The 18,426-nt window shown below is 33.4% G+C and overlaps 1 protein-coding gene across 6 annotated transcripts in view; it reads right to left on the bottom strand.

Moving 5' to 3' along the window:
* The window catches only part of siz (Brefeldin-resistant Arf-GEF family protein schizo), a 124,557-nt gene that overhangs the window by 19,934 nt on the left and 86,197 nt on the right, over positions 1-18,426 (bottom strand). The window lies entirely within an intron of this gene.

The raw sequence follows: 18,426 nt of genomic DNA, 5'->3' as shown, positions 1-18,426 counted from the left end.
AAGACAACATTATTGAATTTGGATGCAAAAATACAAAATGTTTGGAACTTAGACTACCCAAACATATATTGTTTAGACCAATATGCTTTCAAACATATTATATATTGGAAGAGATCAAACATATAAATGTTTGGGCAATACCCAAAAATGTATATGCTTGAAGCAAAATATGTTTGGGAGTATATGTTACAGAAGCGATTTTTTGTGAGGGTGTAGTGCTGGTCCGGAAGAAAAATAATGAGTGGCGTCTTTGTGTTGATTTTCGTCAAATAAACGAAAATTCAATTCGTGATGCCTACCCAATTCCACAAATTAATTCAATTCTGGAGAAACTGAAAAATAGTAATTTTTTTAGCACGATTGATTTACGCAATGGATATTGGCAAATACCAATGGCGCAAGACAGCAAAATTTATACGGCATTTACAGTCCCTGGACGAGGGCTGTTTCAATGGCGTGTAATGCCCTTTGGCCTACACTCAGCGTCAGCGACTTTTCAAAGGGCCTTAGACGCCGTAATTGGACCCGATTTAGAAATGTTCGCCTTCGCTTATTTAGACGATATCGTAGTTCTGGGGAAAACCTTTGATGATCATTTAAATAATCTAAAAATTGTTTTTGAACGACTTCGTGCAGCCAAACTTCGTATCAACGTAGAAAAATGCTCCTTTGCTAAAAAAGAAATAAAATATCTTGGTCATGTGGTCAATCCGCAGGGCATACGGACAGACCCAGAGAAGGTGAACGCGGTTGTGGCTTTACCAGAACCATCTACCCTTAAGGAATTAAGGTCCTTTTTAAACACTGCATCCTGGTATCGACGCTTTATACCAAATTTCTCAACGTTAACGGGTCCATTAAATATCTTGTTAAAGAAAAAATATAAGTGGATATGGGGTGTCGAACAACAAGTAGCGTTTGAGGAGGTCAAACAGAAACTAATCGAGGCACCAGCTCTGACATGTCCTGATTTCAGGCGGACGTTTATTTTACAAACCGACGCTAGTGATGTGGGCCTGGGTGTAGTTTTAACGCAGGAGTTTGATGACGGAGAGAAGGTAATCTCATATGCAAGCCGTACCCTGAATGATGCCGAAAGAAATTATACGGTAACCGAAAAGGAATGCCTGGCTATAGTCTGGGGCATAAGAAAAATGCGGCATTATCTTGAAGGATACCATTTCATCATTGTTACTGATCATCAATCATTAAAATGGTTAAATTCCATTCAGTCCCCTTCAGGAAGAATCGCGCGATGGGCCTTAGAGATGATGCAGTATGATTATGAGATTCGTTATCGCAAAGGAAAACTGAATGTAATCGCCGATTCACTCTCACGCTCACCACTACCTGAACCTGGGAACACTCAACAAGTAGTTGCACAAATTATCAAAAAGACCGTCGATAGTGATCCATGGTACTCCGAAAAAATAAGAGTCATTAATAGCGATCCGGAAAGACTGCCTGATTACAGAATTGATGAGCAAGGTAATCTACGAAGACATATTTACGACGCCTGCGCCTTCAATCAAAATGATCCAGTAGCTTGGAAGCTCGTAGTGCCCAAAGCAGATCGTGTTCGAGTCTTGAACGAAAATCATGATGACATTACCGCAGGACATCTAGGAATATACAAAACTACGGTAAGAATAACAAAATTATGTTACTGGCCTGGCATTTTCAAAGACATTGCCAAATACGTTCGTAAATGCGAAACATGCCAACTTTTCAAACCTTTGCAACAACCACCCGCAGGAAAAATGCATAGTTCACCAAGTCAACATCCATGGCATACCGTATGCGCTGATTTTGTTGGTCCATTGCCCAGATCCTGCCATGGCAATACCATCCTCATCGTGTTCCATGACAAATTTAGCCGGTGGATTGAGCTCGTTGCTGTTCGGCAGGCGACAACAAAAACGTTTATAAAAGCCTTCCGAGAGAGAATTTTGGCACGCTTTGGAGTCCCACATGTACTGTTAACAGATAATGGGTCTTAATTTTGCAGTCGCGAAAGTCAAAAATATTTTAAAAATCTTGGGGTTAAACAAATTTTTACGGCACCATATTCTCCTCATGAAAACCCTACGGAAAGAACAAACCGGACGATCAAAACAATGATAGCCCAGTATGCACACCAAAATCAGAGGAAGTGGGACGATAATTTACCGGAGTTATCCTTGGCCATAAATTCATGTAAACAAAGTTCAACGAAGTTCAGTCCAGCGTTTCTAACACAAGGTAGGGAGTTACGTCTGCCGAATACACTATTTAATGAACGGACCGAATCAGAAATTACTGAAGCAGTACTAGCGGGTGATGAAAAATCGGAGCTTCTTCAAGACATATTCGATCTTGTAAAGACAAATTTACAGATATCTACCAGCAACCAGGCAGCAAGTTATAATCTAAGGAAGCGTGACTGGAGACCACGAAAAGGTGACTTAGTCTTGGTTCGTAAAAGAGTTTTATCAAAGGCTGTCGACCACTTTGCAGCAAAACTCGCACCCCGATTTGATGGACCATACATAGTAACAGAGTTTACTTCTCCTGTTATCGTACGCTTCACTGATCCAGAAACAAAGAAACACCGAGGAGTAGCTCATTTAAAAGATTTAAAACCTTACCACAAAGAATAAATAAATAACTTATTTGTTTTGTCTTTCCTAGAGAATGGATGCAGATTTAAAATTTAAAGAAAGCTGTACCAAGTTCCGTTCTTCATTAATTCGAGAAAAAATGAAACGTAGACAAGCCATTGAAATTGGAATTCGAACTAAAAGGGAGAAAGTTAAAATAACTGCGATAGAGACCAACCTGCCCACCCTACAAATACAGGATTTGATAACGTCTCCTAAGAATAATTCAGATGTATTGGCAAACCTAGTACGAGAACTAGAGATCGATAAGGAGGATGAATCCAATAATAAGAACTCAATACTAGCTGAGATTTTATCTTCAATTGAGCCTATTTTACCTGGTCGGCGTACCAGATTTATCATCCCAGTCAACTATGGCCAAGCTGAAGTATACATACGCCGATCTCTGGATGTATGGGTAAAATTGGGAGAAGAGAAGTTAGTATTCCCAAAACCACGAAGCGATGCTGAGATACCAAATTAATCCCAACGAGGGGGAGATGTAATGAAGTTTTCATAACATTTATATTTTATCTACAACTGAATTATTTTGTTGATGTATTTTTGATCATAAACATTTATAAATGAATTTATTGTATACACCTTTATTTTTGTTATAAGATTCATATCATAGATTGTATATATGTATATAGTAGTAGTAGATTAAGAGTAATTATAAGAGACATTTCTAGCAACAACATAAGATATCTCTCACATACATCGTAATAATTTATATGAAACATAGTTTATATAAAATGCTGGTTAAAATAAAATCCTTGAAGATTTATAACGTTGGAGGATTAATCTGTTTTTTTTTTTAATATTCTGGAAGGCTGAGACTATCCTGGCAAGTATCCTTATAAGTTGTATTTGGGACATCGTTTGTGGGAAAAGGATTGCCAGCGATTGCTCCATTTTCTTCAAATAAAAATTAGTCTTACCTCTCAAATGAAATTGTAGAAATTGTTATTTTCATTTCGCTGTAAAAATGTTTGTTTGGAAGAAATGTAAAGCCTCAAAAAATCTCTTCTGTAATATATACTCCCAAACACATTCTGCTTCAAGCATATAAAGGGTGGTTAAATTGTAAGGGCCGATGTTGAATGTGAACCACACCTAAACGCCAAGTTTTTTTTCCGAATTTTATTTGACATTTCTCTATTTCAGACTCACTCAATTTGAACCATGGAGAGATACACAATCCAACAACGTGTTAAATGGTTCCAAGAAATGGCAACAGTAGATGGTCAACTTTCTAAGAAAATCATCTTCAGCGATGAGGCACATTTTCACCTCAGTGGATTCGTCAATAAACAGAATTGCCGCATTTGGGCGAATGAGAATCCATGATATGGATGTGGACGATATGTGGTTTCAGCAGGACGGTGCCACTTGCCACACAGCTAACGAAACAATGGATCTTTTGCGCAACAAATTCAATGGCCGTGTTATCTCACGTAATGGCGATGTCAATTGGCCGTCAAGATCATGTGATTTGACACCGTTGGACTTTTTTCTTTGGGGTTATTTGAAAGAAAAGGTGTACGTCGATAAGCCAGCAACAATACAAGAGCTAAAGGATGAGATAATTCGGCACATTAACGGCATAGAACCTCCATTATGCCTCAGCGTCATCGAAAATTTGGACCATCGGATGAAGGCGTGCCACCGAGGTCGCGGCGCCCATTTGGCCGATATTTTGTTCCATACATAATTGAGTAATACCAATATCTACACCAAGAAAAAAGTGCCTTCGGAACTAAAGGAAAAAATGTTCATCAATTTAGTTTAGCCAATTTATTTCCATTAAGTTAATTTTTTGTTTAAAATAATAAAATTTACTTGCTTCAGTAAAAAAATCCTAAACTTAGAGCAGTTAGGAATAATTTATTAACTGGAATAAGGCGTGGAATTTTACTAATACTGTTTTCTTCGCTGGGTATAAGAATTTACTACTGAACAAGAAAATTTTATTCACTGATAACAAAGCATTCAAACGAACAAAATATGAACTAAGACCAAGTTTCGTCAAATTTAGTAAAATTTCTTATAAAATGATAATTCTGACTTCCTTTATTATGGAAAGCTCATCATACATACGAATAACACTTGGCATAGAAAAATATTTTAGTTCATTCGAACTAAGAAGTATTCAATCCTTTTAAAACTTAAGGAGACACACTTGTTAGAATATAGGAAATTTTCCTATATTTCTTTTATCTACCTGTAATCGATAACTGTCATCGATGTAATCGGTATGTTTGCGCGTGGGTTGTTTTTTTAGTTGGAATCGCGTTGTTATGGTATACGGAGGGATTGTTAAAAAATAATATAGTAACATAATATAATAAATAAAATATATAAAATATTTGTTATTTTAAATTAGTGAGAAAAAACTATGTTCGTGATGGTGTATAAAGAAAGAAAACATAATAACAACCCCTTCATTCGTCTTCATTTGGGAATCTTCAATTAACAGGTAACATTCATGATTTTATGATTTTGTTTTATTTGTAGGTATTGAAATTGTAAAAGGAGGACAAACTCGTTACGCAGCACCTTATTAAAAGTGAAAGATACAAGAAGAAGGAAAAATGCGTTTTACAGTTGATGACATTACATGGAAATTGGAAGTAGTGGAATAATAAACTAATATTTCAAGGCCAGTCGATGCTGTTGATTCTCAATAAATATATTTAATATATTAATAAACCGGGTATTTTATTGAAGAAGAAATTGCCTAAATAAATAAATAAAATTGTATTTAAAAACGAAGGTAAGCAGTTCTAAGTTTGAAGTAAAAAGGTTTACCACAAATATGTAAGATTTGTCCCAATGAATGAAAAAAGTTCAATAAAATCATTCCATATATGAATTCAATTCAGCTAAATTTTTTCATTCTGTAGTATAGTGGTACATAAATATAGGAAAATGTTAACTAATATATGGAATGCATTCTACATAATTTCAATCAAAATCACATCGTTCAAAAAAAATAAAAATGTCTTTGGCGCTATACGAAGTTCAACTTTCTTCACAATTAGTTCATTTTAACTTAAGGAAGGGTTCAGTTTTTTCTGGGTGTATTGTCATTACAACTCATCGTGTCATTACAACTCATCATGTAATGACAGCTTTACTCCTGGTAATGGCAATTCTAATGAGATGTGGTTACCTAATTTTTGCTGGGAGCGGACCTTCGTCTAATTGATTAAGCGACCTATTTCGACTGGCCTTGAAATATTATTTTATTATTCCACTATTTCCAATTTCCATGTAATGTCATCAACTGTAAAACGCATTTTTCTTCTTCTTGTACCTTTCACTTTTAATAAGTTACTGCGTAACGATTTTGTCCTTTTACAATTTCAATACCTACAAATATAAAAAGTCATAAACAATTTTTTCCCAAAGGTTAGCGCCCTGAATGTTACCTGTTAATTGAAAATTCCAAAATGAAGGCGAATAAAGGGGTTGTTATTCTGTTTTCTTTCTTTATACACCATAACGAACATAATTTTTTTCTCACTAATTTAAAATAACAAATATTTTATATATTTTATTTGTTATTTATTATATTATTTTACTATATTATTTTTTAACAATCCCTCCGTATACCATAACAACGCGATTCCAACTAAAAAAACAACCCACGCGTATGTATGATAAGCTTTCTATAATAAATGAAGTCAGAATTATCATTTTATAAGAAATTTTACTAAATTTGAGGAATCTTGCTTTTAGTTCATATTTTGTTTATTTTTACGAATGCTTTGTTGTCAGTGAATAAAATGTTCTTGTTCAGTAGTAAATTCTTATACCCAGCGAAGAAAACAGTATTAGTAAAATTCCATGCCTTATTCTAGTTATTGAACTATTCCTACCTGCTTTCAGTTTAGGATTTTTTTACTGAACAAAGTAAATTTTTTTATTTTAAACAAAAAAAATAACTAAATGGAAATAAATTGGCTAAACTAAATTGATGAACATTTTTTCCTTTAGTTCCGAAGGCACTTTTTTCTGGGTGTACTTCTCGGTAATTTTCGAATTGTTATTCTCAAATTCTTATGCAGTTAACTCTTAATGAAAAAGGCGGATTTTAAATCCACTTTTAGTAGATTTCGAACCTAATTTGAATTAGCTATTAGGTATAACGTAATTCATGAATCCAAATCCCTTAAACAACCCACATTTATTTCTATTTTAAATGTGAAATTAATTTGCGTGTAATCTTATATAGAGTACACGCAAATTATTTATAATATGTTTATAATTTGATTTGGTACATTTTTGTTTATTTCTACAATATTCGTTTCTATTCAAGTAATGTTCATATTACAGCATTACTCGCCATATTTTGATCCCTTAAACAACCCACATTTATTTCTATTTTAAATGTGAAATTAATTTGCGTGTAATCTTATATAGAGTACACGCAAATTATTTATAATATGTTTATAATTTGATTTGGTACATTTTTGTTTATTTCTACAATATTCGTTTCTATTCAAGTAATGTTCATATTACAGCATTACTCGCCATATTTTGATCCATTGTAATCGGCGAGAGTCAATATGTCCGAGATGTGGTTGATTGAGACAATAGATGGCTATTTTGCAATATATAGGAATAAGTGATTACATATTAGGTGATTATATGCTTTTGATGATTACATATTAGGTGATTATATGCTTATTTCATGGCCGAAGGTATGCCTGGGGAGAAGTACTTTTCTCCTAGGACATGCATCCTCAATCCGCCTTTGGAACAATCTCCCAACTAAATTACAACTGGTCAGCAACACACTACAATTCAAAAAAGAGCTTAAAGAATTTTATATATTACATAATGAATAATTTGTCGAATTCATAATGTACATTTTGTATTATTTAATATGTATACATTTTTATGTCTCAGAAATATTAAAATCATTGTTTCAACAATTTTATACAAATCATGAACATACATGTAACTCAGAAATATAAAATCATTGTTTCAAAATTTTTACACAAATCATTAACATACATGTAACTAAAAGTATATAACCTAGTGCTATAATTTATAAGATTTAATATCTTGTTGTGCTAGGCTGTTATAACCACAAATAAATAAAAATAAATAAATAAATATGTAAATGTAATCCGGAGCGATGCCAATTAATAAGTGGTTATTAGTTTTTAAATAGGCTTACCAACAAGATTACCGGGTAATGAGAGATTTTGCTGGGATGTTTTACTCCAAAATTCTCTTCAGTGATAAGGCGCATTTTGGTTGAATGGATATGTTATGTCAACAAGCAAAATTGTCATATGGAGCAAAGATAATCCACACACCATTCGAGAATTACGAATGCATCCCCATTAATGTACTGTTTGATGCGGTCTATGGGCTGGTGGAATAATCGGTCCTTATTTCTTTAAAAATGAAGAAGGACGACATGTTACCGTGAATGGAAATCGATACAGAAAAATTCATTGATAATGAAAAATTCCATTATCAATGAATTTTCCTGACAAAACTTCAAGATATGGATGTAAACGAAATGTGGTTCCTGTTGAATACTGGGGGCAAACGAATGGATTTATTGAAAGAACATTTCAACAACAACATTATTTCGAGAAATGGACCGATGAATGAACCGCGTTCGTGTGATTTGACGCCTCTCGATTATTTTTTGTGGGGATACCTGAAGTCATCGGTTTACACGGATAAAACAGCAACGAGTGACGCTTTGGAAATCAATATTCAACGTGTCATTGCTGAAATACGCCCTCAAATGCTTGAAAAGGTGGTCGAAATTTGGATCTACAGAATGACCTTTGTGCAAAATAGTGGCGGCTATAAGCCCGAAATGATATTTAAATGTTAAATGACAAGAAATTATCTACCAAATAATTTTTTTGTCCATTTCATAATTTGACATGTGTTTTATTTAAATTTCAAATCAGCGAGCTCTTAGAAAAATACTCTTTATTTACGAAAAATATTATATTTTAAATATTTTAAATTTACGTTTGAACTTTGCGAAAAAAAGTAAAAATAACAATATTTGTGATACCCTGGCCTAGTTCAAAAAATGTTATTTCGATTATGCTCACTTACAAGTGTATTACCTGTTTCTATTTCTAGTTTAAGGTTAGTACTATATTCGCTTTTCGCGTTGAAATGTTCGTGGTTACTTTATTAAAACAGTTCAATACAAAGCAGATAAATTAATTCAATTGATACGCAGTTTCTTGTTCGCGAAAATAAAGTGATTTTTAACTCGAAAACCGAATATAGTACCCACTCTTATATATAAACAATTTATTTCGCCAAGACGAATGGCGCACAATGTTGCCACATCGGTTTTGTGGGAAATAATTCTGCAACTTTTGAACGCATAAGATATCAACTTTATTTTTTTTTTTTTTGTGAAAGCTGAGATGTTTTCCTTTAAGTTTGCGAGTTTGTGGGTCCTTAGCTGGTCTACGGGCTGAGCTGTAGGCGTTGAAAGTTGGTCACCTAGGGGTATGAAATTTTGGTTTAGCTGTCAAATCTGCAATTATGAACCGATTTCGATTTGGATAAAACTTGTAAAACCCTACAAAAAGTTCGTGCGCGTATGCGAATATCTTTTATAGTTCGCGGGACCCACAAACTTGCAAACTTAGAGGAAAACACCTCAGCTTTCACTCAAAGAAATTATGTTGATATCTTTATCCGTCCAAAAGTTGGATTTAACCCTGGACAGTCATCCTTCGTCAAAATGTCGACGCTTAATTTCATTTTCTATTTAAAATACATTTTGGTGGGTTGGGAAAAAATAAATTTAAGTTATACCAATACAACCATTTTATGAATTTTTGTCTTATACTATTTAAAAACAAATTGAATAAGGAAATAAACTCATTTTTGCTCACGATGCAAATTATAGTGTTTTGAAATAAGCCGTAGTCAAAATGACGAAGGATGACTTTAGTGTACAAAAAATAAGGATGACTTTCCAGGGTTAAAAAATTTGTTCGTAGTTAACTTTTCTTACACTGAAAAAACAGTGAACCCACCAGGAAGAAAACTTTCGGTTAATTTTAGAAAATTTTGAATCAATTTTCTTGAATTTGTCGAAAAATATTTACTTATTTTTATGACATCAGCGTGATGCCAGCGTTTGTAATACTGTTTAGTTAAAATTTTCTAAAAATATTAAAAATTTTCTAAAATTAACCGAAAGTTTTCTTCCTGGTGTGTTCACTGTTTTTTTCAGTGTATGCAACATGCATTTGTGACTATAGTAGTACGTGTTAAAAAAAGAATAATAAAGCCAATGGTATCGCAGCAACTCCAGCGTGCTGTCAATACTCAGTATATACACTTCAATGAAAATATCCTAAATACCGCTCCATTGATATTCGATGCACGTTAGTTCGAATGACAAACGGAAGACCTTCGGCGGCATAATGTCTATTCATATTTATTAACTATGAACCCCATGTTTGGTGCATCCATACTTCGAAGGGTCATTTATTTAAATATGGCGTCACATCTTGTAAGCTTTTTAGATTTCGGCTACGACATTTTTTATAGCATAAATAAATTGTTTTTCAAGCTCAAGGCCTTATATATTCCATTTATATTCACGCTTATTCATATTTTCGTCTTCGCTTTCGCCGTCGCCTCGTCACTAATTTGGTATTCCTGTACGACGATTACTTTTTGTACCAAATACAATAATCGATAACAAATGGTCTATATTATCAGCTGATGATGATGTGAAAGTGGATTCCTAATTGGATTTCTATGAAAACAAACTGGTTAAGATGTGTTGTTGAAACATAAACAAAAATATTGGTGCTATATAAAATAAACCATTGGCCTTGAAGGCTTCAATTAATGATCAATACAGTTACTTTAGTTGTAGTTTTCTATGGTGTTAATGCGATGATCTTAATTCCTGATATAAAAGGTTATTTTTTAGCTATTATCATTTTTGGCAACACTGGTTTCCATAGCTGACACACATTTTGTGTTTTGTTTAGCACCCATAGAAAAAATCATGAACGGCGTGGTCATTTCAAAACGATCCGTTCATCAAAGTGAATCAAGACACATGTATTGTCAAACTGAAAACAGACTGGTTCAAACTGACAACGTTAAAATGACACCATGCGTTGTCAAAACAACAACCAAAGATCATGATCTGAAAATGTAATGGTTATGAATTTATAAACAAAATTAAAAAAAGATTTCCGCTAACGTGACTCTATCCTGTGTTGTCTGCACCATACACCGAAAGAATTTTCTTCGTAAAAAGAACGAAAAATTTCGTTAAAAGTACGAAATTTGTCATTGTTTTACAACCAAAGAAACTTTTCATTAAAAGTACGAAATATTTCGTACTTTTTACGAAGAAAAGTTCTTCCAAAATTTTCGTAGTTTGTAAGAAAAAAATTGGTACTTTTTATGAAGAATCTTCGTACTTTTTATGAAAAATCTTCGTACTTTTTATGAAACAATTTCGTTCTTTTTATGAAAATGTTTCGTACTTTTTATGAAAAATTTTCGTAGTTTTTTTGAAAAATGGTCGTACTTTTTATGAAAAACTTTCGTACTTTTTTCTGAAAAATGTTCGAACTTTTAGAAAAAAAAATTATAGTCGAAAGTGCATTTGGTTGTAGTTGCAAGTGTGAAAAATGACATCACTACTTTACATCTTAAGTTTTTGAATAATTTTTAGTTTTATTGCTTCACTTTTATTCATAGCGCGCTATCATCCAAATGAGAAGTATCATAGACTTGCATAAAAAATAGAATAGAGGAATACACTCAAGCACATTATAAAAGACAATTTAATGCCGCGAACGGAAATTTTACAACTTCAATGAAACTTCTTCGTTATTTCAAAGAAAATGTTTCGTACTTTTTATGAAGAAATTTTAACGCAGAATGTTTTGTAAAATATTCGTAAAAACTTCTTCACAAAATTCATGAAATATGAAGAAAGTTTCGTTAAAAGTACGAACTTTTTACGAAGAAAAGTTAATGTAGAATGTTTCGTAGAAGTTTCGTATATTCGTAAAATGTTCTTCGTAAAATTTACGAAAATGAATGAAAATTTCGTTATTTTAATGAAGAATTCAGGAAGAATAGTTAATGAAGAATTCTTCGTAAAATTAACGAAGAGAATTCTTTCGGTATACGCATTAACAGTCGCCTTAAACACATTGCAGAACCGGCGGAGTTGCTATAACAACGTCTAACGATTATTTTAAGACTTTTCATGGCTAATGCTTAATACTAAGTTCGTTTCTGCGGAAAACGAATATCTTCATCTATCTCTGTAAATAGGGTCTCAAACCCAGGGATGTCAACTTATTTATGCGAAATAATATGCCTGCCTATTTTTTCGTGCGAAAAATCCGGGTTGGATAAATATGTGTCTGAAAATACTTAAAATAAAGATTTCGCATTTATTCCACGCTAATGTTTTTTATATGGAGTATAACAGTTTTTCGTGCGAAAACGTGATCTTAGTACTAGGCTTAAAGAAAAACAAATGCCGTTCATGAAATCGTGGACGCCCGTGGACGAAATCGTGAACATTCCGGTTTGACTTTTTGTGAACACTTCATTTTGTCACCGTTCGTTCACGATTGTGGAGCGCAATTTTTTCTACTAGTGTAAGCTTATGCATAATTTGAGGCGCAGTCGCGGTCAACACTTGCATGAACACATCTTCATTTTTCTGAATTTCGTGTGTTTGTAATGTACTGATTGCAGTTTCCACCGATTTTCCAGAGCAGATCCTTGTTCTAAAAAATTGTTTGGGGATCTCTCCATTACACGAGCGAAAAAGCTGTTTTGGAGTGATATATATGTAGACGACATTAGGTTAGGTTAGATGGCAGCCCGATGTATCAGGCTCACTTAGACTATTCAGTCCATTGTGATACCACATTGGTGAACTTCTCTCTTATCACTGAGTGCTGCCCGTTTCCATGTTAGGCTCAATGACAAGGGACCTCCTTTTTTTTATAGCCGAGTTCGAACGGCGTTCCACATTGCAGTGAAACCACTTAGAGAAGTTTTGAAACCCTCAGAAATGTCACCAGCATTACTGAGGTGGGATAATCCACCGCTGAAAATCTTTTTGGTGTTCTGTCGAAGCAGGAATCGAACCCACGACCTTGTGTATGCAAGGCGGGCATGCTAACCATTGCACCACGGTGGCTCCCAAAAAAATGTGTAACGCTTCACGATTTTGCGTGTCATCCTTGCGCAGGGCATTAAGAAATAATGTTTCTCTTCCTTTCATTCCTTTCATGTTTCTCTTCCTTTCATTTTCATAACAAAACATTTTCTTTGCAAATTAGTGATTTCTGTTGTTAAAAATGACAGTTTTGCGTTTTGGTAAAAATAACGTATTAAAAATTAAAGACCATTTTTGCATGTAAATAAATGCATAAAACATATTCATAGCTTCATATTAATTGCTAAATAAATTATACTATTGTAAACTTTTTGTGAAATATGAACCCAGAGTGTCTTCGAAACTAAAGGAAAAAATGTTCATCAATTTAGTTCAGCCATTTTATTTCCATTCAGTTAAATTTTTGTGTGAAATAATAAAATTTACTTGTTTCAGTAAAAACAAGTAAGAAAGTCGGGCGGAGCCGATTATATTATACTCTTCACCACTTTGTAAATGTGGGAAACATTTAAATCTGAAGCAATTTTAAGGAAACTTCGCAAAAGTTTATATATATATATATATATATATATATATATATATATATATATATATATATATATATATATATATATATATATATATATATATATATATATATATATATATATATATATATATATATATATATATATATATATATATATATATATATATATATATATATATATATATATATATATATATATATATATATATATATATATATATATATATATATTTTTTTTTATATATATTTTTTTTTTGACAATAGTTCTAATTGTTCTTCTTGTGCAAAATTTTAAGCAAATTAGGGTAAAACTCTGGCTTCTGGGGCCATATAAGTCCATATCGGGCGAAATATATATATGTGAGCTATATCTAAATTTGAACCGATTTCTTTCCAAAATCAATAGGGATCTATTCTGACCCAGAACTCATACTTGTGCCAAATTTGAAGTCGATTGGAATAAAACTGCGACCTAGACTTTGATTACAAAAATGTGTTCACGGACAGACGGACATGGCTATATCGACTCAGGAGCCCACCCTGAGCATTTTTGCCAAAGACGCCATGTGTCTTATAATACCCTGTTCCACAGTGTGGCGCAGGGTATAAAAATCCTAAACTGAAAGCAGTTAGGAATAGTTCATAAACTAGAATAAGGCATGGAATTTTTCTAATACTGTTTTCTTCGCTGGGTATAAGAATTTACTACTGAACAAAAAAAGTTTATTCACTGATAACAAAGCATTCGTAAAAATAAACAAAAACCGAACTAAAGCCAAGTTTCCTCAAATTTAGTAAAATTTCTTATAAAATGATAATTCTGACTTCCTTTATTATAGAAAGCTTATCATAAAGGGTGATACGGTCAAAATGTGGTCAAGGAAAAACGCGTGTAAATCGGTGAAATCGTTTATTTAAAAAATCAAATTAAATTTATTTTTCAAGTTCAATTAGTATAAAATTCAGGAAAAATATTCAGTTATGCTTTCGCTTTTCCAAATCCGAATTGCCGGGCCTCACGCTTGACACCTGCCATCAGATTTTGTACAGCCACCTTGTCCACCTTCTTCGCCGCAGAAAGCCAGTTTGCCTTGAACTGCTGCTCGTCCTTAGCAGTTTTTTTGGTCTTCTTTAGGTTCCGCTTGACAATAGCCCAGTATTTCTCAATAGGGCGGAGCTCTGGCGTGTTGGGAGGGTTCTTGTCCTTGGGAACCACCTGCACGTTGTTGGCGGCGTACCACTCCATGACCTTTTTACCGTAATGGCAAGATGCCAAATCCGGCCAAAACAGTACGGAACAACCGTGTTTCTTCAGGAAAGGCAGCAGACGTTTATTCAAACACTCTTTCACGTAAATTTCTTGGTTGACAGTCCCGGAAGCTATGAAAATGCTGCTTTTCAAGTCACAGGTACAGATGGCTTGCCAAACCAGATATTTCTTTGCGAACTTTGACAGTTTTATGTGCTTGAAAATATCTGCTACCTTTCCCCTTCCTTTTGCCGTATAAAACTCCTGTCCCGGAAGCTGCTTGTAGTCGGCTTTGACGTAGGTTTCGTCGTCCATTACCACGCAGTCAAACTTCGTCAGCATCGTCGTGTGCAGCCTCCGGGATCGCGCTTTGGTCGTCGTATTTTGTTTATCATCGCGATTTGGAGTCACTACCTTCTTGTAAGTCGATAGTTCGGCTCGTTTTTTGGCTCGATGCACGGTTGTAGACGATACACCCAGCTTATTTGCGGCATCTCGGAGAGAGAGGTTAGGGTTTCGCTTGCAACTACCGGCAACTCTCTTTGTCGTCTCAGCGGCTTCCGGTTTTCGATTTCCCCCTGATCCAGACTTCCTGGCTGTCGACAAACGTTCCCCAAACACTTTAATTACATTTGTAACGGTTGATTTGGCAACTTTTAGCGATTTTACCAGCTTTGCGTGCGAGTAGCTCGGATTTTCGCGATGCGCGAGCAAAATTTTGATACGCTGCTCTTCTTGCTTGGACGGCATTTTGACTGAACTGAAGAGTGAATTCCAAAATCAAAATAGGAGCAATATTCTACACACCCACACCTTCAAAATGAGGGGTGTTCAGGTTTTTTAAATGCAAAATTGAAAGAAATGCGTTAAGTTTATATTGACCAAATTTTGACCGTATCACCCTTTACACACGAATAACACTTGACATAGAAAAATAGTTTAGTTCATTCGTACTAAGAAGTATTCAATCCTTTCAAAACTTAAGGAAACACACTTGTTAGAATATAGCAAAATTTCCTACATTTCCTTTATCTACCTGTAATCGATGTAATCGATATGTTTGCGCGTGGGTTGTTTTTTTAGTTAGAATCGCGTTGTTATGGAGAGATTGTTAAAAAATAATATAGTAAAATAATATAATAAAAAACAAGTTGTAATAAAAAACGAAGGTAAGCAGTTCTAATTTTGAAGTAAAAAGTTTACCACAAATATGTAAGATTTGTCCAAATGAAAAAATGAAATAAGTTCAATAAAATCATTCCATATATGAATTCAATTCAGTTAAATTTTTTCATTCTGTAATATAGTGTTACATAAATATAGGAAAATGTTAACTAATGTATTTTTTCTTCCTTGTCCTAACTCTAACATATTTTTTAATTTGGTGTTGTAACTACGTCATGTAACTAAAGCTCAATATTGGCAGCACTGATTCAATAAGAAAAAAACGCAAAAATGTTATTATTTTTGTTTCCTGTGTTCTCTTTGTGATGAAGCGCTTTATTTGGTTGGTCAAAAAAGTACATTATGCGTTTTTATATGAAAATGTTTAAATTTTGCAAAAAGTTTTTTATTGTGTTTTTAGTGGCGATGAATTGAATGCAAATAATAAAAAATTAATAAAAATTAGTTACTAGATAAACCGAAAAAGTCATTGTAGTAGAAAAGAAAAGACTGGTTTTAGCTCTAAGAATTGAGGGAAAATCTCTTTGAACGACCGTCAAATCCTTTAAAAGATCGTTACTTTGTGTTCAAAAAGCCCTACAGAAAAGAAGTTCTGCGAAAACACGTGGAAAACCAAGCAAGACACTTCGAAAAACAGATAATCTTTTTGTCACTCTTCCAAACAAATACCCTTTCAAATAATGCTGAAATAGGCAATGTGATATCTGCACGATCTATTTGGCAGCGATTAGTGCATGCCAAATTACCCGGTCGAACAGTCAGAAAAGTTCCCATGCTACGGAAAAAAGTTGTAAGATGAGGCTATGCCTCATCAGAAAACATTATAGGTGTTCAGGAACGGTAGGTGAGAGAAAACGGTGCAATATCCTGTGGATCGATGAAACTAAAAAAAATATTCCGAAATGGTAGTAGTCGTCATGTTCGTCGACCCCAAGGAAAAGAATTTCATATGCGCTTCACAAAAATGACGGTATGGTATGGCCTAGGTCGAATTTATCGCATTACTTATAAAATGACCCTGTTCGAATATAGAAATATATTGGAGAACACAATGGTGCCGTACGCAGAAGAAAACATACCTCTAAGGTGGGTGTTTCAACAATACAACGTTCCTAAACTCACTTCTCGCTTTATTAAAAATTGGTTCCAATACAATGACATAACCCTTCTACATTGGTCTACTTAGTCACCAGACCCTAAACCCATTGAAAACCATTGGGGAGAGTTAAAACACAGAATTGGGAATGAAACATTTAAAAATAAACAACAACTTTGGAATTTTGGGAAGATTGCATGGTAATGAAAACTTAGATGAAAGCAGTCGGAAGCTTGTAAGCAGTATGTCAAAGCGAGTATAAAATGTTATCAAAATAAAGTTGGATACACTGGTTATTGAAAATGTAACAAAATTATGTTCAATTTAAACCAAAAAAATCAAGTAGACCTATATATTTCACGATTTTGGAAAATGTACTTATTATTTTGTCCATTAATTTTTGACTCTTACTTTGCCTTATTTGGATTAGCTTTTCATTTCACTTGTCTTTTCCAGAAAATTATTTACTTTTAAGTTAAATGTATGTCATTAATATGAATTATAGACGTTATTTTGCTTTTCAATAAATATATTTCTTATATATTATTTTTATTGATTAATTTTTAATAAAACCATAACTACACGGATGAAAAAGGCTGTTTTTCATATGTTTGGCTATAAACATTATATGTTTGGAACACAAATTGTTAAACACAATATTTTTGAGTGCAAGCATATAATGTTCATAAACTAGCATAACATGTTTGGGACATATATGTTAATATGTTAGAACATATTATGTTTGGGACATAAAATGTTTGTAAATATAATATACTTGGATGCAAACATATATTAATTTAGAAATAGCCTATAAACATATATGTGTTTAGTAGCTTGGAGCGCTATTTAATAGGGAGCGATATTGAATTAAGTTGGTGGTTGTTGCTTGTTATTACAAAATTAACATTTTATTTTTCCTTGGGCAATTGATCAGCTACTTCTTTGATCCTTACAAACTGTGTGGTCCGCTGTTCGAATACCCGTCCGGCAAAAGGTAAAATTAAAATAAAAAAAAATCATACAATTGAATAATTTCTTCTACAATGTTTGTATTACAGAAAAAAGTACTAAGAACTAAAAAATCTCGTGGAAGTGAGAAAGATGTGGGGGAATATACAATTGGGCAGAAACAAAATTTTGAGCATTCAGGTCGAAAACCTATGTTGTTAGCACCTATATTACCTGTTTATTTTCATAATTCGTTATGATTGTAAATATATAAATAAATAAATAAAATTTTGAGCACAATATTGTTTGGGAGAATTTTTTTAAGCATATAATATTTTTGGGTGCAAAATGCTTCCAAACATATTATATGTTCACATAATAACATATTGTTTTTTGGAAGACAACATTATTGAATTTGGATGCAAAAATACAAAATGTTTGGAATTTAGACTACCCAAACATATATTGTTTAGACTAATATGCTTTCAAACATATTATATATTGGAAGAGATCAAACATATAAATGTTTGGGCAATACCCAAAAATGTATATGCTTGAAGCAAAATATGTTTGGGAGTATATGTTACAGAA

This window comes from Haematobia irritans, chromosome 4 (assembly GCF_050003625.1).
Source record: "Haematobia irritans isolate KBUSLIRL chromosome 4, ASM5000362v1, whole genome shotgun sequence".
NCBI classification, from domain to species: Eukaryota; Metazoa; Arthropoda; class Insecta; order Diptera; family Muscidae; genus Haematobia; species Haematobia irritans.
Note: the sequence above shows the minus strand (reverse complement) of the source record. Positions and strands in the feature narration are given on the sequence as shown.